The sequence below is a fragment of the Sceloporus undulatus genome, chromosome 5, assembly GCF_019175285.1.
Source record: "Sceloporus undulatus isolate JIND9_A2432 ecotype Alabama chromosome 5, SceUnd_v1.1, whole genome shotgun sequence".
Lineage (NCBI taxonomy): Eukaryota > Metazoa > Chordata > Lepidosauria > Squamata > Phrynosomatidae > Sceloporus > Sceloporus undulatus.
Window position 1 is genome coordinate 188,580,454 of NC_056526.1, and position 8,489 is coordinate 188,588,942.

The window sequence follows — 8,489 nt, forward strand, 5'->3', positions numbered from 1 at the left end:
GCCTGGTGGAGTGTTCTCTCTAGGAATCTCTAGGTCCTTCACTGCGACCTTTGGTCAAAGTTGACCGCAGAGATGCGCTGGAGGACCTAGATACCTAGAGAGAACATATTAATAAAATACGTGAATAATCAAATCTGCAAAGTCAAATCCGCAAATATGGAGGCACAAGTGTATAAATCCAGGAAGGAGAATCTTTGGACAAAGATTAGAAATTGAGAGGTCTGTTGATTTCATTTTCTTTATTAAAATACAACCAGGTTCCTTATACAAATAAAGGAATTTCTGTTGTTTTTTCAAAGAAGCAATTCTTTTATCAAAAGAAAATTATTCACTGAAAAAGAGGGGAAAAAACACTATAAGTCATCAACACTAGCAAAGAGGCATGCATGTTCAAATCCCAACAGAGCCAGTGCAAAATAGGAGTTGAGCGGATCTCCCTCCTGGGACACAGATATTCAGAAACTCTGCCTGGTTTTGGCCACTTTGAAAATAAGCCCATTTGTAGCCTATTCTGGGGCCAGTTTCATCAGGAGCCATATTTCCTCTCTTGAAGTATGGCAGTAATGTGAACCAACTACATTCCAAGTCACAGATAAAAACGAGAAAGTGCCAATAAAAAGAAAGGCCAAGGGGTATTTGACAGGGAATCCATCCCCGAACCTCCTACAAGCAATCCCTCCAATACATTTTAGATTGTCTACATAATTCCACTTTTGGCTGTCATTCTGTCTGATTTGGGGCCTTTTCTCTCTCTCCAGTGGTTGCAGAAAGCAAGCAGCTGCACCTGCAGATATGTTTGCATGTCTATGGCTGGTTTTTGGGTGAAAAGTCCCCCAAAACCAGTAAGACATTTCCAAATGGGGGGCATCTATGGGCTTTGAGAGGTTTCTGGAGGGCTTCAAGGACCACACATTGCCAGTGGCTCAGACATTTCCTCCTCCTTATTTAGACACATCTTTTGGCTGGTATCATCACAGTACTTTTAAGGTTTCCAGGACAGAAACAGTCTGTCTCAGAAAGAGTGCAGAATGAAGGTAATGTCAACTGTCCTCATCCTGGCTTCCATCTTGTTAGCCTGCATCTCTAATAAAGAGGAGAAGGTGATGGAAGATAAGATTCCTTTGATTCCAGTTGCATTCGGACACACAAGAGATGCTTCCAAAGAATTCACACAAGTAGTTTATGTGCAACAGAACAAACCACAAGTAGCCTTGGGAACTTGATGTTATCAAAATGAGCTTCCCCATGTCTGCAAAACACACAGTATTTCTAGTGGGACCACGTGGTGCAGGTTTATGGTCAGAGCCTGGGAAAGCTACTTTTTTCACCCAACAATACCCAGGATAGCTCCAAATGGATTTTGGGAGTTATAGTCCAAAAAAAGTAACATTTCAGTTATCATGGTCACAAGGGCTGATAACAGGGATTACCTCAAACATGATCAAACTACCTACATAGTTTGATACTACTTACAATCAAATGACTACTTAAGTTGCCAGAAAGGGAGAGAAAGAGTTTCCAAAGGCCTATCTAAAGTGCTTGCCTTTAAGAGCCTTCTGCCACAAAAAGGATTGTGGTCTCTGATATAAATGTTAGTGCTACCGTTTAAATGTGTCATTCATTTGGAGACAGCTGAACTTCATTATCATTTTTAAATATGAAAAAGTCCAATGCAAGTGGAACTTCTCAATATGAAGTTTGAAAATGACCTTGATTTTCCAAAGTAACATTTAATCACAAGCATTGGAATTAGATCTTAACAAGGCTAACTTGGGTACCAAACGGTTAGATTTGTTCTCCCCCTCTAGTAATGTGAGTGTATATGTGCATATACACTAAATATTCCTTTAAATATTCATAAATCCAAAAACCATTTCACATTGAAAGTCTGGGGGTAAGAATTAATAATTCAAATGCACTTTAACGGCACTACATTTGAAAATGTGCGCTTCAACTACACAGAACAGTTGTTAATGCAAATGCTGGAAACCAATTAGCTACAAACCTAGGACAGCTGCTTGTAAGACCTCCTGCGCTAGCATCCAAAGGTATAAAAAGGGTAATAAAGGGAATCCCACAATAATTGCACACATTCAGTTAAATGGCTCTAAAATCTGGATTGGCTATATAGCAGCCTGCTTTATCACTAAAAATGATGACTGATTTGAGTAAGAATTCATTTCCGATTGAAATATAACTGGTATATGGCTTTGGGAGACTCAGATTCCTGATTAAAATAAACCAAGTATCCTGATTGTTCTTCAACCCTTTTTACAGATTTCCCCTGGAAGTTACTCATGTTCACTCAAGACGTTCAAAACTCTGGCACTTCATTGTCAACCTGAGGATGTGGATTCTGCACCAAGGCTAAGTTGATGCAAAAGCCATGTCCTGCAATGCTTCCCTCTAGGCAGGGAACTAAGGCAAGCTCACCTCTAGCTCCATGCAAACTTTGGTGGGATCAAAGGTGCCAACAATTGTTCACTTGGTTTCAAGAAAAGAAAAGAAAAAATCTGTGAGCTGATGTGCCAGCAAGTGAATTGCAATTAATCCCACAGTTTGGGTGTGGATAAGAGAGAGAGCAAGCCTCATAGATGAAAGGGGGAGAGGAAGGAAGGTAAATTAAAAGTAGGATAAGGAATGATTAGAGACTGAGAAGAGGGGGCACAGGAAATTAATAGGGTTCTGCTCACGTCTTTCCAAACAGGGATAGGCAGGACTGGAACTAGAAGGGACTCGAAGTCATAGCTAATCTGTTTACAAGTATGACCAGCATATGATCCTGTCAACCACAACAAGTTGGAGGAACTACTTATTATATAATGATACCTTCCTCCATTATAGGAAAATAATCTTCTGAGACAGACTTATGGAGATGAGATGATAAGTACTGTGTTGCACAGGGAAACACCACAGTCATACACATTTCACAGTCTGCACTGGCTTTATCTTGTAGATCATTCAGCTTGTGGACAATTCTTAGTAAGCAATCTGGATCACTTCTGCCCAGCACCAGACCCAAGGGCCTCTGAAAATGGCTTACAGCTTCCTCACAGAATTTTTTCTGAACCATTAAGGTACCACATATGTGTAAGATGATGGAAGTAACCTGCCTTAAGGAAACGGAACAGACTTTGTGTCCCCAACCACTGAAGAGAGAAAAGGACAGTTCTCACAACGGTTTGAACTGTAATTACAAACTGGATAAGGATGCATGCACAGTGTTATCTGGATGGATGGTAAACAGTTTGGATCAAGTATCACTACGATACTCACGATGCACAGGGGTGTACATTTTCTAAAGTCTGCCCGGCAGTCACAGGATTTAGTTACATGATGAGCAAGGATACTCAGCATGTTTGGATGGTTTAAGAATTCAGCATGATATAAGCCGGTGTCTTGTCAAAACAGGTATGCACAAATACAACCCCCCCTCCCAAATTAATGTGCCTCATTGTTGCCCCTGATCAAAAGAGGTGAAGCGGGTTTTGGAAAGGACATAAGATGTAGCAAAAACTGTTTATCAGAATTAAAGAGGGATACAGGTACACACCCCAAGCAGTGATTCCTGAGTCACTTCCCATTCTCAGGGATGGGAAAAACTCCAAAATATTATTTGTCCCTAGACTTACATAAGTTTTAAAATCCTTTCCCAGGAAAAAGGAAAACTTAGATCCTACTGGATGGATGGTGTTCAGAGGAAATCACTCAACAGCAAAAAACAACAATCCCATGTGTGCAAGCATGCATGTGTGTTGTCTGAGAAGGATGGGGCTTGTAGTCCAATGCACCTGGAAAACACCAAGGTGGAGAAAGCTGGTTTATTGTATGAAAGCAAAAGAGGAAATTCTGACTCATCATGCTGGCATGATGTTCATGTCAAGGGAGGTGAAAACATCCAACAGGCTGCAAAAAAGAGGCATTCTGCAACCTCTTCTGGCAAGGAAAACACAACAGAGACATCCTCCCATTTCTCACTTCCAGTATTCTGGCAAACATTCTCACAACGATGGCGACAACAGCAGTAGTGACAACAACAAAGAAATCTGCTACCCACAGAGCTTGTAATAAAAGCATTTGGTATTTACATTCTAGCTGTCTTAACCTTCACAGTGGTATTAAAGTGCAGGATTTGTTCTCTTCATGATAGACACACATCTTGGTAAGCTGAGCTGAGGTCAACAGAATCAAGACGGCAGAGGAGGGGAGAAACCTGTTTGTTAAACCAGGGAAGAGAGAAAAGCAACTTTGGGAGAAGGAGGGCACCCTTGCCTTGCGTTCTGATCCAAGACATGTTTTGAGAGAGCCTGCCTTCTAACCTGCCACCCGTGTGCTTTCTGCAAGACTCAGCATCCACACCAGTGGGAAAAATTGGAAGGCTACTAACCCCTTAAATTTATTTGCTTTTCAAGGTCTGATGTTTGGGGAGATGACCAACTACAGAAGTTGAGGCACATAAAGGAAATGTAAATTGTTCAAACAGGGTGGGCAATGCTGTCAGGGACCAATTCCCTCCCCAAACTCCATGCACCACACATCTTCTGTAGCACCCAGAAATTCCTTGCTTTTTCATCCGTATTCTAGCCAAAACGATGACACCACATTCACTTCTAGTCTTGTGCTAGTTACATATAGTACAATATTTGAAGGAAAATCACCCCCATGTTTTAAAAATAATAGTTGTGGGCTCTCCCAAGTCTTGGAGAGAATGGCGTGGGGCTTCAGGGCCACAAAAGAGGGATCTGAGGACCGTATCTGACCCATGGGCCACATCCCCCCCCGCTCTTACATTAGAAGGATCGATGGGTGGTGGCAGGGGAGAATGGGCAAAGAAAGCTTAAAAGCAGACCTGAGAAATGGGGGGACCTCCAAGCTCATGACTGGTGTAGCATTCAACTTGTACCACGTTTCCTGTTGTATATCTTCTACACTACATCTAGGAACACAACTAGCAGCTTCCAGGGCCTGAAGCTAAACAGCACATGGGGTCTTCCCTAAAGATTATGGATAGAAAGCACAAACAGGGCACTCTGAGCCCTTTCTAAATGCTATTTTTAAAAGACTGAAATGAGAACATACGAGAGCCTTCTTTTAGTCGTATGAGGTTAGTTTCTCCTCAAGGTTCTCAACATTTATCCACATTATTTGCTGCCCTGTCTACATTCATCCTTGTGCATCAAACTGCTATAGCCCAGTAGGCCACAATGGGGAACTTGAGGCCCTGTAGATATTGTAGGACTCAAGCTCCTTTCATCCTTAGCCTTGGCCATGCTGCTGGGGGCTGATAGGAGACGGAGTCTGACAACACCGGCAAAACCACAGGTCTCCCTACTATAAAATTGTAAGATTGTGTGGATCCGTTTGTAGAAGCTTCTATGATCTGCAGCAGTATGCAGGGATTCGGACTGTTCAGGGGCAGAAAAACCACAGAGCATTAATGCAGAAAAACCACAGAGCATTAATGTTATAAAGTACTGTTCGTTTGTTTTTAAAAAATAATTATCGGGAAGTTTTAAAGCTTTTCTTACACAATGAACATTTCCCTTCATTCATGAGTGATGCAGGTGTCCTTTCTAAAGTTAAGCGTCCATTCTAAACAAATAAGGCAATTCTCAGGCTCTCCTGAAATCATCATGAAGAGGGGTCCTCATATCTACTTTAAAGACTACAATTTTAGGTGATAAGCTCTGTAAGGGGGGTTCATTTGGGGAGAGGAACCATATACTATGACAAAGAAGGGCTACCAATGAAAATGGCAGGCTTGCAGCAACCCCTCCTATGCTGTAATATGCGGTAAATGTAGCCATCAACCCAATGTTTTCTTGTGTCCATCTCACTGGCCTTGGTCTGCAAACACAAGCTACTACTGATAGAACAGAAAAACTCACAGCATTGATGTCAATATATAGGGTAGGCTTTATAGCAAGCATAGGGTGGGAGCTCTTGATACCTAGCTGCCATTTAGCCAGCAGCCCCAAGTTTACATACAGTTCCACCCTTTGGTTTGTATGTTTGAAAACCCAACAAATCAACTGCTCCATAAACAGTTCCTGGTCTCTTATGGCACAGTTCCACAAAGCTTTGTCCCTGAATTTTTCTCAGAGCAGGAATGGGACAGTCACAAGTTACAACATCAGAAATGAGCCAGAAGACTCCATGGAGCACACCACAAATTGTACGTATAACACAAGAACTGCTCACCTCGGCACAAGAATTCAAGGACTTCAGACTAGAGTCCAGCAGAGAGCCCTCAGTTAAAAACAAAATAGTACATGGTTTGTGAACTAGCTTTTTGAACTTCTTACGCAACTTTACTAATTGAAGAAACTTTACTAATTAAAAAAACCCCAACAACCCCCAAACCCCAAAGATTTCCCTAATGTCTGAATAAGCTACATTCCAGAAGTCTAGTCTGCAAATAAAATATTTCCAGGCTAGCTTGTGAACTGCACCTTTGAGTCCAGTAAGTGGCTTACTCTTTCCAGACAAGATGCTAGAGAGTGCATTGAGGGGAAAATGGTAACACAGAGAAGAAACTGTTTTCTTTGGAACGCTCCACATGAAAAGCCTCCTCTGTAGAAGAACTGAGGATGACCCATGTCACTTCAGTTTCTCAGGTCACTTTACTGTGAACAAGATATTCTGGGACAGAAAACTCAACACATTACACAAAGGACTAACTAAAACAGAGGAAGAGAGTTAAAATTCTTTCCCTTGGCAACTAGTCTTCTACATGCAAGGAGCAATATGGGGGGTGGGTGGGTACAATGCTCTCATACGAAATGATATATTTGTACCTCTTCATCTGCTGTTTTCACAGATCAAGCACCAAGCATTCTTTGCTTCAAACAAACTACCAAGGGGCCTAGTTTCTGGTATAGTCTTTCTACCTTTCCGGCTGAGCGTTTTGCAAACTCCTCAGTGATCACTTTCTTGTACAAATTCTACAGCAAACAAAATGCTAGGAGGAAGAAACAACAATGTCACCAATCTGAAATACAATAGGGAATGTTAAAGAAAAACAAAGAGAAAGAAAAGGAGGCAAAAGATGTCAGAACACATCACACAAACTATCATTAAGAGCCAAGATACATAAAACAGACACCAGTAGCATTAGAATTCTTCCAGAAATATAATGTAATGTTTTGTGGGGAGAAACAGGGAGGTCGGCTACAAAAAAAAACACCCTGAAACAGCAAAGAGACAAGAGAAATACCACTTTGGCAAAAGAATTGGTTGGGGGAAGAAAGAAAAAAATCAAAGAAAAGAAAATAAGCTCAAACCCGCAATGTACTCTATGTACTCTACATTAAAATAAAATACTAGGAGGAATCCAAAGTGTCGGAGTCGAAGGGCTAGGGTGAAACGGAAGAAAGAGGGATGACAGTGGCAATAAGAAAAGGGGAAAAGCTGGATAGGAAAGAAGAGTGAATAAGCAGCATTGGGGAAAAACATATGGGGAATAAACAGAGACAAAGCTGGGGTAAGATACAGTACAAGTTAACACTGATTGCACAAAATACCCTTTCAGTCTCTGGAAAGGACCGGCATCTCTACCCGGAACATTTATATGCAAAATATATACACAAATCTAGATCAGCTATGTATATATGTACACATAAGTAGTACTGTACACAGATACTGAGGAAGGGAAGAAGAACTCTGTCCAAAATTCAGTGCCTGGTTCAAAGTGTGACCACCGTGCAAATCTGCCGTTCCGAGTCCAGATGAGAGTCAGCAAAAACAGTTGCGGAAAAGCTGCTTTGGGCCAGTCCCAGCTGTCTCTGGTCCTAGTGGAAAAGGGATTTTCTCTCTGCCATCACCATGTGGGTGAATCTAAGTCTGAACATTAGTGGATGCTCTGCAATGCAGAATGTACAGTTTTTGACAGCAAACTGTACCACAGCCCCTCCACCCCATCTTCTGGATGTTCGACATGATAGTTGGTTCTTTACTTCTCCTCCAAAGACTCTGTGACACCAGCTAGTCTACAGGGGGCTGTTCATTAATACAAGGTCATCTTAAAGGTATTGAAAGCTGGGGAAACTGCAATAAAGCTCAAACATGGCACTGTCATTCTGTCACATAAAAAAGACCGATGACTCTTCCTCTGCAGAGCAACACAGTTCTGGGGTGGTAGTGGTTTGAAACAGAATCAATAAGGTCTATAAAAAAGGAGGTCTTCCCCTAAAATAAAGGAGCATGTGGCAGTTCCGAACCTGCGTCTTTGGGATTTTCATAAAGCTCGCTTGCCTCTTAGTTTAGAGGACCAAACATTCTCATTCCCCATCCAACCCCCCACCCCTACCACAAAAACCTGGGCACTTAGTTGGTCTCTGGCAACATGCCTTGGAGCAGTAGTGCAGAGGTATGAAAGTCACAGAAGTTCAACAACAAACCAACTCCCATGAGTTACGTAGAGAAGCAACAGCTCCCTTTTAGGTCAAATAAAGCTGTCAACTGTCTCCAAGGCAGAGGTCTGGTCTCCT

At 41.9% G+C, this 8,489-nt stretch overlaps 1 protein-coding gene across 5 annotated transcripts in view; it reads right to left on the bottom strand.

Annotated features, from left to right (window-relative positions):
• Window positions 1–224: 224 nt before the first annotated feature.
• Window positions 225–8,489, bottom strand: part of SLC4A11 (solute carrier family 4 member 11) — a 207,046-nt gene continuing 198,781 nt past the window's right edge. For all 5 annotated transcript variants that reach the window (XM_042470069.1, XM_042470067.1, XM_042470065.1 and 2 more), the window contains exon 20: window positions 225–8,489. This exon is cut by the window's right edge and continues 67 nt beyond it. The gene's annotated coding sequence lies outside the window, so the exon portion shown is untranslated.